This window comes from Achroia grisella, unplaced genomic scaffold, assembly GCF_030625045.1.
Source record: "Achroia grisella isolate CSIRO2021 unplaced genomic scaffold, CSIRO_AGI_Agris_v1 utg660, whole genome shotgun sequence".
In the NCBI taxonomy this organism is placed as follows: Eukaryota; Metazoa; Arthropoda; class Insecta; order Lepidoptera; family Pyralidae; genus Achroia; species Achroia grisella.
In genome coordinates, this window is record NW_026712984.1 from 5550841 (window position 1) to 5570635 (window position 19795).

At 34.4% G+C, this 19795-nt stretch overlaps 1 protein-coding gene across 2 annotated transcripts in view; it reads right to left on the reverse strand.

Annotated features, from left to right (window-relative positions):
• The window catches only part of LOC131849602 (uncharacterized), a 71088-nt gene that overhangs the window by 50062 nt on the left and 1231 nt on the right, over nucleotides 1–19795 (reverse strand). Inside the window, exon 1 of one of the 2 annotated variants that reach the window (XM_059199709.1) lies at nucleotides 6177–6498. The exons of the other annotated variant lie outside the window; for it this stretch is intronic. The gene's annotated coding sequence lies outside the window, so the exon portion shown is untranslated. Of the gene's footprint in view, nucleotides 1–6176; nucleotides 6499–19795 lie in introns of those variants that run through there. 2 annotated transcript variants of the gene reach the window in all.

A 19795-nucleotide genomic window follows, 5' to 3' on the forward strand; every position in this document is an offset into this window, starting at 1 on the left:
CGAGGATCGAACCCCTATCGGTGCCCTCAGACTAAAGTCGTATCCGTCAGGCGGTAGTTGGCCTTCAGCTTTCTATAAGACATTCCGCGGTTTGGAGTGCCATCTGCACTCGCCCCCTATCGTTCGATGCATTAGTAAAGGCCAGCTGCGACCAGCATTAGAATACTCCGAAAAAAAAAAGGTAAAGATTGAGAATAAAAATTTTGACATTACCAGAGATTAGACTGTAAAAAGTCTGCATTGTATTTTTTTTTTTTTGTGAATACTCTAATTCTGTTGGCCGCAGCTGGCCTTTACAGCTTCACCGGACGATAAGGGGCGAGTGCAGATGGCACTCCAAATCCGCGGAAGGACTTATGGAGCGGCTGAAGACCAACTCCCGCCTGACGGTATCCGACTTTAGTGTGAGCGCGTCGCTAGGGATTCGAACCCTGGCTCAGGCCGTCGTAATTTCGATCCCTGTTTGATTTGGACGGGGGATCGATCGGAGCGTTGTAAATACCAAAGTCTCACTTAATTCAGGCACTAAGCTTGTTTAAAGACAAAAATGATATATGAACAAAATTATTTTGTCCTTCATTGTCAATTTACTTGTCTGGGAGGCCATCATTTAATGATGCCTTTTGCATTACATACGCATATTTTCTACTAACTACGCCCGCGACTTCGTCTGCGTGGAATAGCGAGCTTGACTAAATAAATGAAAATATATTTTTAATAATATAACCCAAAAAAGCCAAAAATAAAAGTGTCATTGTACATTAAACTTTTATCCCCATTTTATTTTACCCCCTTAAGGGTAAAATTTTTACTAACAATAATAATCAACAGTCTAAAAAATAAGTTTCAAAAACTTTTAAAATGAGACTTGCACAAAACCTTTCAACCCCTTACAACCCTTTTTCGCGTTAAAAAGTAACCTATATCCTTTCTCAAGTTCTAGACTATCTGTGTACCTACCAAATTTCATTTAGGTTTAAACTATGTGTTCCTGTCATTTAAATCGGTTTAGTAGTTTCGGCGTGAAAATGCGACAGACAGATTTACTTTCGCAATTTTAATATTATATTAGTAGACATTCCGGAAGTATGTAAACTAAATACATCTTTATGTATGGAAATAAATTTCATTTCATTATACACTCAAGTCACATATTACGCACTATAATAATATAATATAATATTGTACGAACAGGAAAATAATGTTAACTTATCTGACAAACAATGTTTTATATTAATACACACTGATAATAATTATCATGCAAAAATAAAATTATACGGACCAATAACCTAGATCCCGATGTTTATTGTGAAAACTTTAATATTTATTGCTATTTAAGAAAGAAAGAAAGAAAGAAAGAAAGAAAGAAAGAAAGGAAAACATTCACAATCATGATTGATATAAATATACATATACTCATTTAGCATACATATTACATATATATTGTATAAATTGTTATATTGTAAAAGTCTGCGTTGTAAGTTTTTTTTTCGAACTAGTCTAATGCTGTTGGCTGCAGCTGGCCTTCACAGCTTCACGGGACGATAGGGGGAGACTGCAGATGGCACTCCACGAAATGGCACCCGCGAAAGGACTTATGGAGCGGCTGAAGGCCAACTCCCGCCTGACGGGTACGACTTTAGTCTGAGGGCACAGCTAGGGGTTCGAACCTCGGCTCAAGCTGCCGTAATATCGACCCTCGTTAGAATTGTACGGGGAATCGATCGGATTGACTATGGTTCTAAATTTAAAATGTAAGTAAAAAATTAGTCAACTGAGTGTTCTTTATGTATGCTCATGTTCAATAATATTAAAAACAATTTTCCACTAAATGTTAATTAGATTTTATATTTAGAATACCAATAAAGAGGTGTTATTCTGTAATAACACCTTATTGTCTATATACCTATGTACCTATTGTCTGGTACATATTATGTAATAGTCATATTGTTTTTTTTTAGGTTATTACGTAAAATAGTATATCTTTCGATATTTTAAAACAACTATATATAACTAGTACATACTCGCCTAGTTGAAATTCGACCATAATTAATTTAAATTATAATATAGTAGTTTCAACATTATAAAGATTCTGTCGCATACTTTTATAATCATAGGCACTGGCAGTCGCAAAGGCAATAAACAAAAGATTATATGCTTTCCAGATCTAGACATATTTACTTGTAATTTGCTGGAGTTTCGTAAGATGGCAGTAGATTATTTAGGTAGTATGTTAAATTAAGATTAGGAATAATTAAGATTATTTTTTTTTTTCATTTGTTTCCTTGTGTAATTAGTGTATATGTATGTAATTAGTGTTTATAATTGTGTGTATTTGTATATTATCTTCCTAAGTGGGCATATTGGGAGACTGTAACCTCACTTAGTATGACATAAATATATAAATGTATATGCCTATGTGTCTAAAATACATGGCAGTGCATACAATGTTTTTTATATTGATTTAATATATTTTTTATACATAAACTAAAAAAATAGACGTTTCTGAGATAAGCACGCACATTCAGATGAAATGCGTATAATGAAAAAATATATGACTTTGTACAAAGTCAGATGACTTTGTACAAAGTCATATATTTTTTTTAAGTCAACCTCTGGCGTTATCTTTATGATTCTAATAGGATAACAAACAAAAACGTAAACCGAAATTTTATTATACTTATTCCGAATACCGTAATTCGAGTTCTTATGGATAATAGTGGAATAGTGCACCCTCCTGCTCTTGCGGTTTAAACTGCGAGGCACCAGTAGAGGATGATAAGATGAACATGAGGTCAGGTCAGGTAGCCCATCGTGGTAAATTTACCATGAATTTATCACGATGGTTTCCAAGGTGCACCACATGGAGGTCAACCTGATATGGTATATTACTAGCAATGGGGTTATTAGTCCACATTACTAGGGGAAACGGGATTGTTAGGAATTGAAATTAACTCCCATTGCTAACAATGTACCATGTTAGGTCGACCTCCACGCGGTTCTCCCTGGAAACCATCATGATGAATTCTTGGTGAATTTGTCACGATGGACTAACTGACCTGACCTCATGCTCATCTTCTCATCCTCCACTGGTGCCCCGCCAGCATAGACCGTTATCACAGGCGGGTGCACCATTCCATTATTATACACCAAAAAGAGGTCCACATTACTAACCATCCCCTTACCCCTCCGCAATTCGAATTGACTTTGAGTCAAATCTGTAATATTTTTTTGTACCTCTGGCAAGTAGGTAATATTTTTACCGTGTTCGACCTCCACGCGGTTCAACCATCGTGTTAAATTCTGTCGTTATCGTTCATCGTCTTAATCACTGGTGCCCCGCCAGCGTAAACCGTTAGCGCAGGCGGGTGCTCTATTCCATTATCATCCACAAAAAAAAAACCTCTGGCGTTATCGTTATAATCAGTAGCAGGGATAAGGAAGCGAGAAGGTATTGGTTGTTTATCACATTATATGAGCAATTAACCACTGTTCACGTTATCGACAACAAATAACAAAGGATGAATTACACGAGTCTTATATCAATTATCCCTTTATTCAGAGAGTATTCATTATAATAATAATACCGCCATCTATAGTCTCGTCTCATCCTCCATCTTTGGCTTTGCCTTCGCATTTAGCCAATATCAAAGTTAGGGAAATATACACAGAAATATAAGGAACTAGCTGCCCCGCGCGACTTCGTCTGCATAATAAGTGTTATTATTATATATCGCCCAATTTATATAATATATGTTTAAATTATAGCATATATGATATTTTACCCCCTTATGGGTAAAATTTTTACAAACTTTTTATGTCATATTTATTCATATTTAATCAACAGCCGCAAAAATAAGTTTCAAGCTTTTAGCTTCAAAAATGACGATTCTTCCATACAATCTTTCATCCCCATTTTCAACCCCTTACAACCCTATTTTCGCATTCAAAAGTAGCCTATGTCCTTTCTCAGGGTCCGTTCTCAGGGTCCAGACTATCTGTGTACCAAATTTCATCGGTTCAGTAGTTTTGACGTGAAAGCGAGACAGACAGACAGAGTTACTTTCGCATTTATAATATTAGTAAAGATGGAATGAAATTTTGTAGGAAAAAGGACTGGTTAGGTCTATGATGTTTACAACGGATATATATGGATATATTTACAATTTTATATTATTACATGAAATATATGTGGCTAATATCTTATATATATCAGTATCGCAATTATGTAACAAACAATTAATAGATGTAGGAAATGGGACACGGATCAGAGTTTCTTAATCCCGGAGACTAAATTGACAGGTGTAAATGTCAAATAATATAGTAAAGGTACACCACTACCCCGCTGTAGGTGGTATGGTAACCCACCTACAGCGGGGTAGTGGTGTACCTGCGATACCGATTTGTTTAATCGGAAACTTTTATTATAACATATAAGTTTTAAAGCTTAAAAAGACGTTTCCTCATTAGAATTTTAATATTTACGTGCATATACTAGTGTTTCCATAACTGTCGCATTATACAGTATAAAAATACATTTCTGTCGTTTCCGTATAAATAGTCATTTTTACATGTATTAAGCTACCAAATTTTTTTTTCATTCAAACAGATAAACATTTTAAATTGGTGTTTGTTTTGTGATATATGCCACTATAAAAAAATCATTTGTTTTAAAAAATGGCAGAAAAAGGGCAGTTAATCTCTATTTGAGTGAAAAATATAAAATCTATTTTGATGCAACAACTATATATTTATTAATACCTATAGTTTATCAATGTTGTGTTAATTCGTTTTAAATAAACACTTGAATAACCTATAAAAATGGGTAATTAATATCAATTTCCGATAATGCCACAACCCTATTTAAACAATGCTAAAACCTGGAAACATCGGGAACGTCAAATTTGTCTCCGGGATTAAAAAACAGACTATAATAAAGCTTGTACTAAGTAGAGCTTGTATTATAAGTACCTACTAAACAACTATAGATATACTTTTTGAATACATAGATATTATACATAAAAAACAATAATTACGACAAATACAAATTTTTGTACTGTGCGAGGAATCGAACCTTCGACCATCAGGAGTAAAACGGTGAACCAAACCACTAAATCTTCTAGGCTCTAAAATTTATTGATTTTATTGCATCAAAACTACGTATATACATATATTAATTTGTGAGCTTGTATCTCTGGATCCACTGAACCAATTTTGAAAATACTTTTACCAATAGAAAGCCACGTTATTTGATATCTTATACGACTACATAACATCACACTACGACCAATAGGAGCGGAACTGCAATGACAAATGTAACGTGTAGTAAAGACTAAGGTGCGCGGGTCAGCTATTACATACATATATTAATATTATATATACATTATATAAATAAATCTAAATATTTATTATATATATATACTAAATACATAAAAATCAAACCCTATTTTTCTTGGTAACGTCATAACTGAAAAACGACTTGAAGATTTCATTCATTTTTCTTGTATTGCTTTTTATTGCTTCCTAATACTTTGTAGAAAGTTAATACGAAAATAAAAATTTAAAAAATTGCTCACAAAAGTTGTAAAATTTAAAAACATGACTCTTAACTTCCCGTTTGACAGTTCGCATTTAAATGACAGTACCGGACCTGACTTCATCGTCTTCCTATCACCCTGTGGTCTGGTCACCAGAGTATATTGTTAGTGAAGACGAGTTCATCGTTGCTTTACTATCCATTAAAAATGGTCAACCATGATGATAATAGGTTTAGACAATAGTGTATCAAAACTGGCAAACTTTAAGGCACAAATTTGTGCGTCAATTACTATATTTGTTTTCTTTGAAAGTCGGTGCTTTCCTTCTATTGTACGTATTCTTCTATATTAACCTTATAGGTCTGACATTTATAATTCAACAGAGTATTATTATTGACGGCTGACGACCTCGGTGGTCTAGATGTTTAAAACATCGCTTTACGTCCGATGGTTAGTTCGATTCCTCGCATGGTAGAAACATTTGTATGATTGTTTGAATGAAAAATATATCTTTGTATTTATATCAGTTGTCTAGTAGGTACCCATAACACAAGCTCTGCTTATCTTGGGATTAGATGGCACTGTGTGAATTGTCCTAAGATATATTATATATTATTATTTGTATATAATATTACTCACGCATGCGCATTCCACTCATACGTATAACTGTCTGTAAACGATGCCAAAAGACGAGCCAAAACGTTCACGAAACACTATTTCCACACTCTTCTAATAGCACTAAAACACATTCCCTTCAATCAATCATGAATTAAATTAAACAAAAAAAAACACGACCACAATTTAAAATAGGAATATAAACTTTTTAAAAATACAAACACGCGCGTATACTATGGCTGTATGATGTACATGCTCTAATCGGCGATCACTCGTGTATATAATTTAAAAAATAAATCAATCGTGTATGCGTAATGTACGATAAGCGAGGTAACCGAGAAGCAACTGCGCGACAACGCGCGAACAACATTATACAAATGAACCAGTTTATGTATTTATTCGTTTCGAGTACAGATACCCCTTTGTTCTTTTATTTCTAGAACGTTGACATCTGACATGGGACTGGAGGAATAGGGATTGTGAAGGAGGGTTGTGTTAAAAGTGGTATCAAGTTCCAGGATAAAGATGATAATGATCCGTCAAGGTTTCCTCATTACTTGCGATTTTGGTTTATTTATACAAATAAATAAAATTGAAGTGTCTGATCATAATTTCAAACAGCCTTTCACAAAAAGCATATTTGGTACTTATATGCAAAAATTAATTTACAACTAACTTTCTGTCTGTCAGAGATTAGCAAGAACAAATTTCTTGTCAGAGATTGCATGAATTTCCATTACAGAACAAATTTCTTAGGCAGACCAACTGCCAGATGGTCGATGATATCAGGAAGACGGAGGACCGACCTGGACAAGACACGTCACAGACAGACTGATTTTGCATGAATTTGGACAAATATATGCTGAAAGAGATAGCTAATGAATAAGGAATAACTTAAGTGACTTTTATTTCAGAAATTTTAATAAAATAAAGTTCTCATATACTACTATATATTAACTATCTACCCGCCCCGGCTTCACACGGGTGTACATGTATTAAACAACAAAACTTCCTCTTGAATCACTCTATATATTGCTAAAAACTGCATTAAAATCCGTTGCGTAATTTAAAAGTTATAAGCACAGACAACGGAATCTGCTTCATTTTGTACTATGTAACGATACTATCGTAGTATTCACCGACTTTGTCTACTTTTTCCAGATAAAAAAATAGTCTAATATCTGCCCCTGTGTTATTTCCATTCATTAAATTCCATTGAACCGAACCGTACCGAATTGAATTGAATTGAAACTGAATTGAACCGTATTCTTGAGAATGTAACAAATAGATATACACAGTTTCGCACTTATAAATCTATACAAATATTATAAAGCTGAAGAGTTTTGTTTGAACGCGCAAATCTTTTTTGTCTCATCGAGAGAGGCATTGAGCTACGTGTATAACATTACGTTCAATCTGCAATGAAAAATATTCAAAATGAAGTTTCCATCCAACATTTTGACCAGACTCCATACTCCAGATACGGCATGCATTTCAAAAAGACAAAAGCTCAAACTCCTAAGTCCTGCGTGCTCAAAACACCTACATTAGACGTTGTTCTTTCGCCTTATCAATACAAAACAAAATCAAACAAATACCGAATAAACACAAACAGAGTCAATACAAGGAAACTCTAGATAAAAACAAGGGCATCTTGATATAAGGGAATCACTGTAGGTATAGACTTATACCTTCACGATTACTTCAATAATGAATAAGCAGAGATTTTTTTTATAACATAGGAACAAACGAGCATACGGCTCACCTGATGGTAAGTGATTACCGCCGCCCATGAGCACCCGCAACGCCAGGGGAATTGCAAGTGCGTTGTCGGCCTTTTAAAAAGGAATAAGCTTTTTTCTTGAAGGTTTAAATATCGTATCGGTTCGGAAATACCATTGCGGGAAGGTGATTCCACAATGTGGTTGTGGGTGGCAAAAAGTTACTAGAAAACCGCACTGTGGAGGACCGCCATCCAAATGATCAGGATGGTATTTTAGTTTCTGGCGAGTGGTACGGTGGTGAAACTCAGCAGACTGTGGAATAATTGTGGAGTTCCAGCAATGCTATTTCCGAACGAATACGATATTGAAACCTTAAAGACAACAGCTTAATCCTTCTTAAAACGCCGACAACGCATTTAAAGGTCGGCAACGTACCATCGACGCAAGCTCGTTTGTCCCCTATGATATATAAAAATAAAGATTTCTTAAAGGTCGGCAACGCGCACATGACTCTCCCGGTGTTTCAGGCGTCAATACGCTGCGGTAATCATTTACCATCAGGTGGGCCGTATGTTTGTTTGCCGACGTCGTAGCATAAAAAAAAGAGAAAATTATAGGCACCAGGAGATATTGCAGCAAAAACTCCTGTACATTTACAGCCGCAACAAAGCTAGCCAGATAAATTATAAAAAAGAGACAAACGTAAAAAAAAAACAACATGTCGGACTAGATGGCGGTGTGTAAAGGATATTATAGCATAGAGCATACCCATAGTGGCAACCATGTAGTTCATAATAATAGTATTAGGTTGTTCGGAAAGTCGAAAAAAAATAAAAAGAAGAAAATGAAACCGGCAAATAACACAATACGTGAGATCCGATTGAAGTTAAATTTATCAAATTTAACAATTTATGACCACTTGAAAGGCTTGGGATGTTATAAGTGTCTTTATTCTCCGGTTCGCATCAACCAATGCCTTTATCAGCTTCAACCGGCCTTCCCGAGGGTGGTGCATCTTCGACATCAAAATTGCCGGATCGAAATTTAGCGAACCAGTTCTGGCACTGGCGTACTGTTAACACACCTTCTCCACACACATCGGTCAATTTCTTTCTGGCTTGAACAGCATTTTTGCCCTTTCTGTAGTAAAACAGTATGATAAGATATAGTCGAAAATGCTGTTTATTCCTCTGCATATTTAAAAGGGTACCAACCAAAAACTACTGCGTAGAATTATTTGTAATTTTTCACTCTCAAGCCTTGCTAGTGTGAAGTTGAGTGCAAAAAATACAATTAAATCCTAAGTTAGTAAAAAACGAAATTACTTTCCGAACAACCTAATAATATAATATTAGTAGTAATACACTTATATACTTTATTTCTAACATAAAGCAAATAAAAGAGATCTTAATCATTACATAGTATAAAACAAAGACAGCGACTTTGTTGTCAGAGACAAAGACAGTGCTGTCTGTCCGTCCCTATATTTGCTTAAATCTTTAAAAGTACGCAACGGATTTTGAAGCGGTTTTTTATAATACATAGATTGATTCAAGAGGAAGGTTTATATATATAATACATGTACACCCGGGCGAAGCCGGGGCGAGTAGCTAGTGATATTATAAACGCGAAAGTTTGTGAGTATGGATATTTATTACTCTTTCACGTATAAACTTCTGAACGGATTTTGATGAAACTTTACAATAATATAGCTTATGCATCAGATCAACATAGAGGCTATATTTTTTATTGAAATTCAACGCGGGTGAAACCGTGGGTACAGCTAGTAAACAATATATTTACAGTAAGACGGCCTTATTGCTGGAAACAATCTTTTGAAGGCAACTTAGGGAAACGACTATAAATATCGAACAGGTAGGTAATATTAATATTAAGGGAATATAACATGATTACAACGTAACTGACTAATTTGTGTACACAAACCGGTTGAACAAAAAAGTTCAAGGTAACAAACAATATTTGGAAGGTACCATGAAATAATGAGTTCCTATGTTGTTTGTGGTCAGTCCTATGTTATAAAAAGCCGTTTGTTATATAATAGAGTCGATATATTGCAGTAATATTAAAATATAATTTCCTGTATTATAACTAAGATCTATTGAATAGGTGGCTAACGTATTGTTATATTGTATACTAGGTACACCCGCGACTAGGTCCGCGTGGAATTTAACTTTAGTTTTCTAAAATAAAAGTAGCCTAAGTTACTCCTTATTACATTAGCTATCTGCCAATAAAAGTCCCGTCAAAATCGGTACAGCCATTTCAGAGATTAGCGGAAACAAACAGACAGACAGACAAAATGTTATTTAAATTAGCTGTTACCTTAGTTGTTAATTAGCTGTTTTATATAATATCATATTTTTAATCGACAATAAATTTCTTAATTTCTTTCATTTTCTTTCTTTTCTTTACTTATTAAGTTTTGTGCTAATGTAATTCAATAACCTATATCTGTATATGAGATATATATTTTATCTCACAAACGCAAACCAAGTAGCAGATAAAAGTTACTAGCAAATAAAATGCAATAACTAATCTTCTAGAATCTGACACAACGAATGATGACTCATGAGATGCAATATATACACCTACAATAATAATACGATAAAAATGCATATTTGTTATTAAAAAAACAACTAATTAAGATTGCTTAATTACCCCAAAGTCTATGAACTGAGTCTTTACTTGTATTTAAATGCAAATAAATCTTAATTAGTTGAACATATCAGTGAAAGAGTAATAGGTTATCATCGTATTACAGAAGAAATTAACACAAAGCACACTTGAAAGTGCTAGTTCAGGCATTGATAATGTTAATAAATATATTACGAATATTTAATACTTAGTGCTCACCAGGGGCGAATCTACCTAAGAGCTTTTTGGGTTGCAGCCCAGAGCCCCGAGGACACAGAGAACCCCCGGTCCACACCACTCTAGAATGTTAAAAAACCTATCATAAGGGCCAACTCTGAGATCAATCAACCCACGCACGTGCGGATCTATCGAAAGAAACGGAGAATTTCTGATCGCTTGTTTTTGGTCGGTGTATTTTTTAGTTGAGTAATATAATTAGGTAGGCCCTTTAGCCCAAGGCCCCACAAATTCACAATACGCCCCTGGTGGTCACCAAAAAAAATTTATGAATGTGGATGGTTATAACGGTAGAGGAAGGCCGAAAAAGAGATGAAAGGGCTATGAGAAAGATTATATGATAAGAAAGGGAGTAAATAACGAGATGACTGCGAATAGGGTAAAACATCTACAATTTTGGATGACATAGGGGGTAGAGAAGTCTAGATGATAATTACATCATCGGTAGATATTTACTTTTTTACGCAAATAGCATCCCTCACATTGTCTTTGCTAAAAAAACAATACGTTAATCGAAAAATGTTTCCGTAAGCATGGGGGGAGGGGGTAAGATCTTTGCTTACTTTTGCTGACAAGGGGGATGGCAGGGTAGATAATTGTAATAAATCTGGTTACGTAATACTTGAATGCCCAAATGAATTGAGATGGAATAGTATACACGCTTGCACTAATTGTATACGCTAACGGATAATGTACTCTTAAGGCGACAGGATGAGCATGACCACAGGTCAGAATTGTGGTCACATCCCTTATCGTCGTAGACCGCATGGAGACCGAACGGACGTGGTACATTGTTAGCAATGAGTCAACGCATACCCATTACTATCCCGCACTCTAAAATTGGAATAAACTATATGATAACAATAATAATATATATTTAATTAATTAATATTGATGAGTCTGACCTGAGGTCATTCCATCATCCATCGAGGCTACTTTGTGCTGTGGCATTGGAAAGCATTGTGGTCAAATCGTTATCAGTCTACACCACATGGAGACCGACCTGACGTGGTGTATTGTTAGCAATGAGTCCATGAATACCCGTTATTAAATTTCCTGCACACACTACATGATAACAATAATAATATAAATTTATTTAGTAAATATTGTTGACATTAAATTTTATTGTCAATTGGCTATTGGCTATTGGGTTGTTCGGTAACTCATCTCTTTTCTTTTGTAAAATGAAAGTCAATTTTCGTGTAATGAACAATCCAGACCTTTCAATTGTTGAATTCGATAAATTTAAATTGTCACGGAAATCACGTGTCGTTATTCGCAGATTTGCATCTACTAATGCCTTTATCAGCTTGAACCGACTTTTCAGAGGGTGGTGAATTTTGAATATCAAAATTGCTGGAAATTTGCAAACCGGTTCTGGCACTGGCGTCCACACATCTCAACACATCTTTACATGCATCGGTTAATTTCTTTCTGGCTTGACCAGTATTGTTTTTCAGTTAAGTTAATGTATATTTACTTAGAACAGCAACACACAATTTCCTTGCTCGTTCTTCATGTGATGAATCTGCGTTCCGTATGAGTGGTAGAATCGAAAAAATGACTATTCAAATGTGCTTTTATTAAGTTTATTTGAATATAGATTATTTATATTTCTATTAATAACAACTTTTGTATATTTACAGGTACGACACATTTGGAGTCAACTCTTTCCATCAAATATAGAAAACCAGTTGCGAGGTCATTGACACGCGTACAATTGCAACTTAACTCGTACAACATCCGACCACGTGACCTGCCCAGACGGGGTGCAGTGTAGTGCAAAATTTGTGTTTATAGGCGGTGTTCATAACGGTACGTATTAATGTAACATGACTAAGGTTATAGAATATTTTTTCAACACACTTTTTTTTTATTATTATATAACCTTGGACAATTTTTTTATAAACGATAATGAAATGGTGCACCTGCCTGCGCTAACGGTTTACGCTGGCGGGGCACCAGTGGAGGATGATAAGATGGACATGAGGTCAGGTTAGTTAGCCCATCGTAATAAAACGATCTGGAATGTATCATGATGGTTTCCAGTTAACCGCGTGGAAGTTAATCTGACATTGTACATTGCTAGCAATGGGGTCAAGAGTCCACATTACAAACAATCTCCGTCGCCCAACAATTTTTGTCTGTCCGTCTGTCTGTGTGTTAGTTTCGGCTAATCTCTGAAATGGCTGGAACGATTTTGACTGGACTTTTTTGGTAGGTAGCTGATGTAATAAGAAGTAACTTAGGCGACTTTTATTTTTAAAAAAAAGTTACATTCCACACTCAACAGCACAGTACAGCTAGTAAAAAATAAAATAAAAAAGTCCCAGGTAAGCTGAGTTTGTGTTATGGATACGACAACTGATATGATATTAGAAACACTGTTTTTTGTACATACATTACACACATTGTTATCACGTACATTACCATTTACCATCAGGCGGGCCGTCACCTTGTTTGCCATGGTAATTACATAAAAATAATATTATTTAGTACTTTAACCTTTACCTATTACGCATTCTACGTCGGTAATTACTCGTACACACCGATAACATGTAACTCTCGCCGTGAAACGTGTTTTTTAGTGCATTCGGTACGTCTGTACCGGTATATACATATAATAAAATATTAAACTATAACGTCTGTATATGTATAATAATACAGGAGAACTTTCACAGAACCATCTAGACCTAAGCTAAGTTATTATTGTGTTATGGGTTCAAGACAACTGATAGAAATACTTTAGTTAGCCACATAACGCTCTGTATATTTCTAATCCAACATGGCCGAGTTAACTTCTATTTCTACTCATTCTAATACTATAAATACGACAGTATGTCTGTTTATTACCTTTTCATGACCACGGCTTAACGAGTTCGCGGGTTCGATTCCAAACCTTCCTCGAAAACCGTACAAAGATTTGTATTTATGAATGTGATTATTGGTCTCTGCGATTTTTATGTCTATTGTCTATGTATTTACAAAAATATGTATTTATGTATTGTTAATTAACAACTGACACATGACACAAACTCTTGGCTTGGGATTAGATGGCGCTATGTGTTCTCCTGGGTTATGAATATCATCGGTCCCTGACCATAAAGATCTGGAGACTATAACCACACACACAATTGTAATGTTATCATATAACACTGTTATATAATCGTTCACTATGTAAAACAGATAAGATAAATCTTTTATTGTTTTAGAGAAATTGCGCACATAACACTGTCGTTAACTACGTGAGAGGTTTAGGTGGGAGGAGGTTGAGCCAAATCTCTCTTAATCTCACTTTGGGTCTGGGGAAATATTACGTATTTTTAAGCAAGAAATTGTCTAACAATTTCGCGAAAACTAGGTAAATAAACCAATTTTTTTCGAAGTTATAGACACAGATATGTCTCGTCCTCGATATTTTATTAATGATACTGATATTTGTAGAAGAATTTGTTAATATTGTAATTCAAATATTGTTTGCTGCCATCGTAGTATATAAAAAAATATGGGAAAACTACACGTGGTGAAGGTAAGGCGGCCGTAAACTGTATAGGTAAGGTAAAGAATTCGTACGCCTACTATAATGTGTAGGGTATGGCAGAATCCTATATAAAGATATATGTAGCGTTTGAGAGGATCCAAATAGAATAACATCAGCTTAATTTCTAATTCGGCTATCCAACATTGAGGGTGACGCGACTGGAGTCGAGTCACAACGCAAGTTTCAAGACGTTTGTGGCCCGGGTCCCTACGAACATGCTGCCCACCTTCATGAAGGAAGACTATTGGCCGAAGGGGAAGGTGTATCGGCGCTACCGTGGCAGATTGCCGTCGTCAGTGCCATGACCACACAGACAAGATCAATATATTAGTTTTAAAATATTATTTCATATGTATGTTAGTCTATAAGGTATTTATGATATGAGCCTAATTGCCTGAAATAAATAAAAAATCATTAAAGAAAAATGTAAGATTAATGGACGAGAGAGGGAATTAAGTCAAATCACACATAAAAGGAAGATCGGGAATCAAGGAATCGTCATAACCACCTCACGTCATCTTCCATAGGTCCCATTATCTTTGGACGGTAAAAAGAAGAATGTTGCAATAAAAACAGTGGTTTTAATAGATACTTATAGATATATTACACATCTAGACAGACATTGCACACAGTTTCTTCACAGTATAGGGGACAAAAACAGGCTTGCGTCTCACCTAATGCTGAGTGATTATCGCCATCCATGAGTCTCTACAATACCAGGGAAATTTCAAGTGCATTGCGTTGCTTATGAAGTGGATTTTGCATTGCGCTACCTTCAATATGCACCCTAACGTTTTCGTATTTAAAAAACTCCTGATGAATTGTTTGGATACGGATTACAGTTGCTCAATTTGTATCTATACTTCTGCACTAATATCGTAAATGCGATTGGGTGGCTGTCTGCTCGTTACCTTATTCACAGCTAAACTTAATTCAACGATATATGTCGCGAAGATATAGTTTACCAATATGAAAGCCTTACCTGTATCAAGTAGAAAAGCAAGCGAAGCCGCAGGTGAAGGCAATATAATAAATGATTACAATAACATCGACGGCAAAGGCACCCAACAGACTGATATAAACATGAAGGCAGGTCGATAGGTTGTATACAAAAAACTACAATCGACTTAGTCTTGCAAAATTCAAAGCGAGTTGAACAGCTGGTACTATATATGGTAATGACAACCTTGATACTTAGGATATACAGTTTGAATTTCTATACAGGAAAAATGCATGACTGGCTATTGACGATTAAATATTAAAAATGGACTTAAATGGTAACGAATTAAAGTTGATTATTGCTGACATGGGCGTCAGTACACCTGCACTGAACTTGCACCGAGCACTAGTCAATGCAAACGCTGAACTACAATAAGTTATTACGTGAATAAAATAGATACAAATGAAAATAGGCATAACAACTAGAACATAGAATGGATGTAGAGAAATAGAGGTAGATTTTGAAGATAACAACATAAATGAAGTTCCCAAATAGAATTAATCTATTTAAATAAACTTAATAGTACTTTTGAATAATCATACATTTTTATTCTACCCCTCATTCGGAACGCGGGCTCATTACAAGAAGAATGAGCAAGAAACTTGCGTGTTGCTCTATTGAATACAAACTGCTAAATAGCAAAGTTAACATAAGTAAATAAATAGTTACTTGAGTAACGAAATAAATCAGTCATAGTTATCAGAATACCAAGATATCTGTTTCTATTATTCTGTTCTAGATATCAAATACTTTAATTTCGATACTGAGTAAGTATCGCAAAATTAATTAAATGCCAAAAATACTTGGTATCGGAACAAAAGTACCGAGTACTTACACGTATGGGTCGATAATCACGTAAGGCGCGAATAGAGAAAACTATCGCGAAATATTATGACGATAGCAATTTTATTGAAATAACGTATATTCAATTTTACATTGATCGCTCAATTTCTAAACTAGGAGTTACATTTCTTTTTTTAAAGCATAGGGCAGCTTTTGGCACATGATGGTAAGTCGAAGACGGCCGTCCATGAGCATCTGCAACACCAGGAAAAATACAAATGCATTGCCGGCCTCTTAAGAAGAAATAAACTCTTTTCTTGAAAGTTTCAATATCATATCGGTTCGGAAATACCATTGCTGGATGGTGATTCCACAATGCTTATTGTGAACGGTGGAGGACCGCGATTCATTTAGATAATAAAGATTATATTTTACTTTCGGACAGGTAATGCGATGTTGAAATTTAGCAGCTGGTATTAATCGGAACAATTACCCTACGAGATATATGTGGTAGAACATACATAGAGATGCCGCAAAGCCAAGGTAGGTAGAATCTGTCATTAGGTTGATTACCAATGATTCTGCCTCCTCGGTTCTGAATGCGGTCTTTTGGAATTACTCCACATGAGAACTTTTTGCTTTTACTAGTAGAAAAAATCTACAGTCATAATGTCTGTCCGGAAGTTTAATTGTACAGTTTAATAAAAAAATAGATCATTTAAATCCTTGTCAAGCTATGGCGTGATCAAAGGAAATAAGGTTTCAATTTTATGTATAAGAACTGTATATATATGAATATTATACTATTTGCCTTCAAGTTATATAAACTATCTATTGTTAGCTAACTTCCACCAGCACGAAAGTATCATTAGTAATGCCGTTCTAATCTGACTTAAAAAAAAGTAGGTTCTCGATTAAACTGCATTTTTTTTTGTGTGTTTATTAAATATAATAGTAGTTACATGTTAGTTGTATATATATTACTAGGTTATTATAATAGTAGTAAATTGCATACATATAAAGGTATAAACAATAGTATAAAAACAATTAAGAATTAGGAGTACAAGAGGATTAGTATGTATGCTGAAGAAGCCATTTTTGTAGTCTTATTTTCCCGCGCAAACGTAATGCGCCACAGATGCACAATGTTGCACGGCGCGCAGACGAGTAGAACGACGTACGCGTCATAGCTGTATAGCGATGTTAGCACTAGCATGATTATTAAGTGTTACCTCAGAACTATTTTCTATTTACAGCGATATAGTTTTTTTTAGTTTTAGTTTTTAGTTTTTAAAAGAGCAACACACAAGTTTCTTGCTCGTTCTTCTTGTGATGAGACAGCTTTCCGAACGAGTGGTAGATAAAAAACAAATTGTTATGACTATTCAAAAGTGCTTAAATTAAGTTTATTTGAATAAATGATTTTCTATTCTATTCTATTTACTGCTGCTTTTTGTCCCAAATATATTTACCACAGACAAAACAGTAGTATTTAGGTTATCTTTAAAAATGCGATTGAGGTCATTACATTATTAATCCTGTTGTTTGTAAATTAATTTTAAAAATTAAGAAACGTAGTAGAGCCTATCCTTTTATTGTTTTTGTTTTTATTTAATCCGTTTTATCACAATTATGAGTAATTTTTTATCAACTTTGATTGACAACTTGTAATCGACTTACTGTATACAACTTGTAATCCTATAAAAACCTAAATATTATCATCATCACTTCGTATCATTAAGATCTGACATATCTCATAATTAGTACTCAATTAGAAGTCGCTCTGGTATTTTAAAATAAACAAGGAGCATCCTCATAGTGTGTAACAGCTAATTCTAAATAATTGTATATATTCAAAACTAGCTATTACCCATTATTTCACCCGCGTGGATCTCTTTTTTTAGTAATCTATACATATAAATAACATTAGAGGGTCTGTTTGTAATTGATATAACCGTTTTTAACTATATGCATATGAATATAAATACGGTACACACACCAAAATAACCTTTTATACAATTTTTGTCTGTCTGTCTGTCTGACGGAGTATCTGTTGTGCCGGCTAATCTCTGGCTGGAATGGCTGGACCGATTTTTACGGGAGTTTTATTTTATATTTATTTATATTTATAAAACTCCCGTAAAAATCCCTATAGTTTATTATAAAGGGTAAGAAATACTGCACCAGTACAGAGTGACGAGCAGCATTCTACAGTGATCAGGATGATATATAGATTACAAATGTCTGTCTGTTTGTTACCTTTATATTATTAAACAACTGCATCAGACCTTAATTAAATTTGAAATTATTCTAGATAGTATAATAAAAGACCAACATAGACTAGTTTTCCGAATGTGCAGTAGATTAAAAAAAAATATTATAATAATAATAATCTCAGGACAACTCACACAGCGCCATCTAGACCCAAGTTAAGCTAGCTAAAGCTTGTGTTATGAGTACTAGATAACTGATACATATACATAGATATATTTTTTTTTTGTAAATTAAACATATTGTACATAGAAAACACCCAGACTGATACAAACAATCATACTCATGAATACAAATATTTGTGCCGTGCGAGGAATCGAAACCACGACCATCGGTCGTAAAACGGTGTGCTAGACCACTAGACCACCGAGGTCGTCTGTTATGACTATTCAAAAGTGGTTCAATTAACTTTATTTGAATAAATTATTTTCTACTATCATTATGGCAAAAAAATCAAATTAAATTCTCGCAAATAAATAGTATTGTATGACTTTAAAAGTCTTCATACTAATTAAAATTAAAAAAAGTGATTCATGAATAGGTTTTCAAACTAATTTTGATGAAGAACAATGACCTTATGTTACAATAACATTATTTCTATATATTTTTATTTATTTCTATTATTTCTATTGTATATATGCTTTGAACTGATAGTATATATGTATAAAGGAAAGGCAAGATTTGTCAATGTGGATTAAAGGTAGATAAGAAGAAAATATGATATGATTATAGTTAATCTATAATTGATAGTGGATAATCTATGTACAATTTTTTAAGACACTTTTGCCCATGGCTTGCTCACCTTAATTTATCCCTTTAGTGGTGGAATTTATCAAAATCCTTTCTGAGGGGATGCTTACATCACAGTAGCTTTATGCATGCAAAGTCTCAGCCTGATCGGTTTAAAATTGACAATGTTCAAAATCAAAAACCATTCTTAGCAGATGCCTACGTCATAACATCTACCTACATGCAAAATTTCAGCCTGATCCGTCCAGTTGTTTGGGCTGTACATTGATAGATCACTATGTCAGTCACCTTTGAGTTATATATATTTAGATATTACAATGTTAACTTCATTGTACACATAACATTATATTGAGATGTAAAAAAAATTGAAATCTAGAGATCAAATTTCCACTCTTTCTAACAATACTCCTCCAAAAAGGTTTGATTGAGACTTTAAAATTTCATTTTCACCTTCGGACCTCCAGCATTTACCACTCAAAAATTCCAATCGGTCAAGATTGTGTTTTAAGAATAAACCTGCTCTGCTCAACATGTGACCAGAAACAAACCTAGAGGATAAATAATTAGAATATACTAATTAGTTACATACAGTACTATTCTTTACTGTCATGTGTGTTCATAAGCAATCTGTTAAAGAACACTTAGTTACAATAAGGCAGCCTTATTACTGAAAGCAATCTTT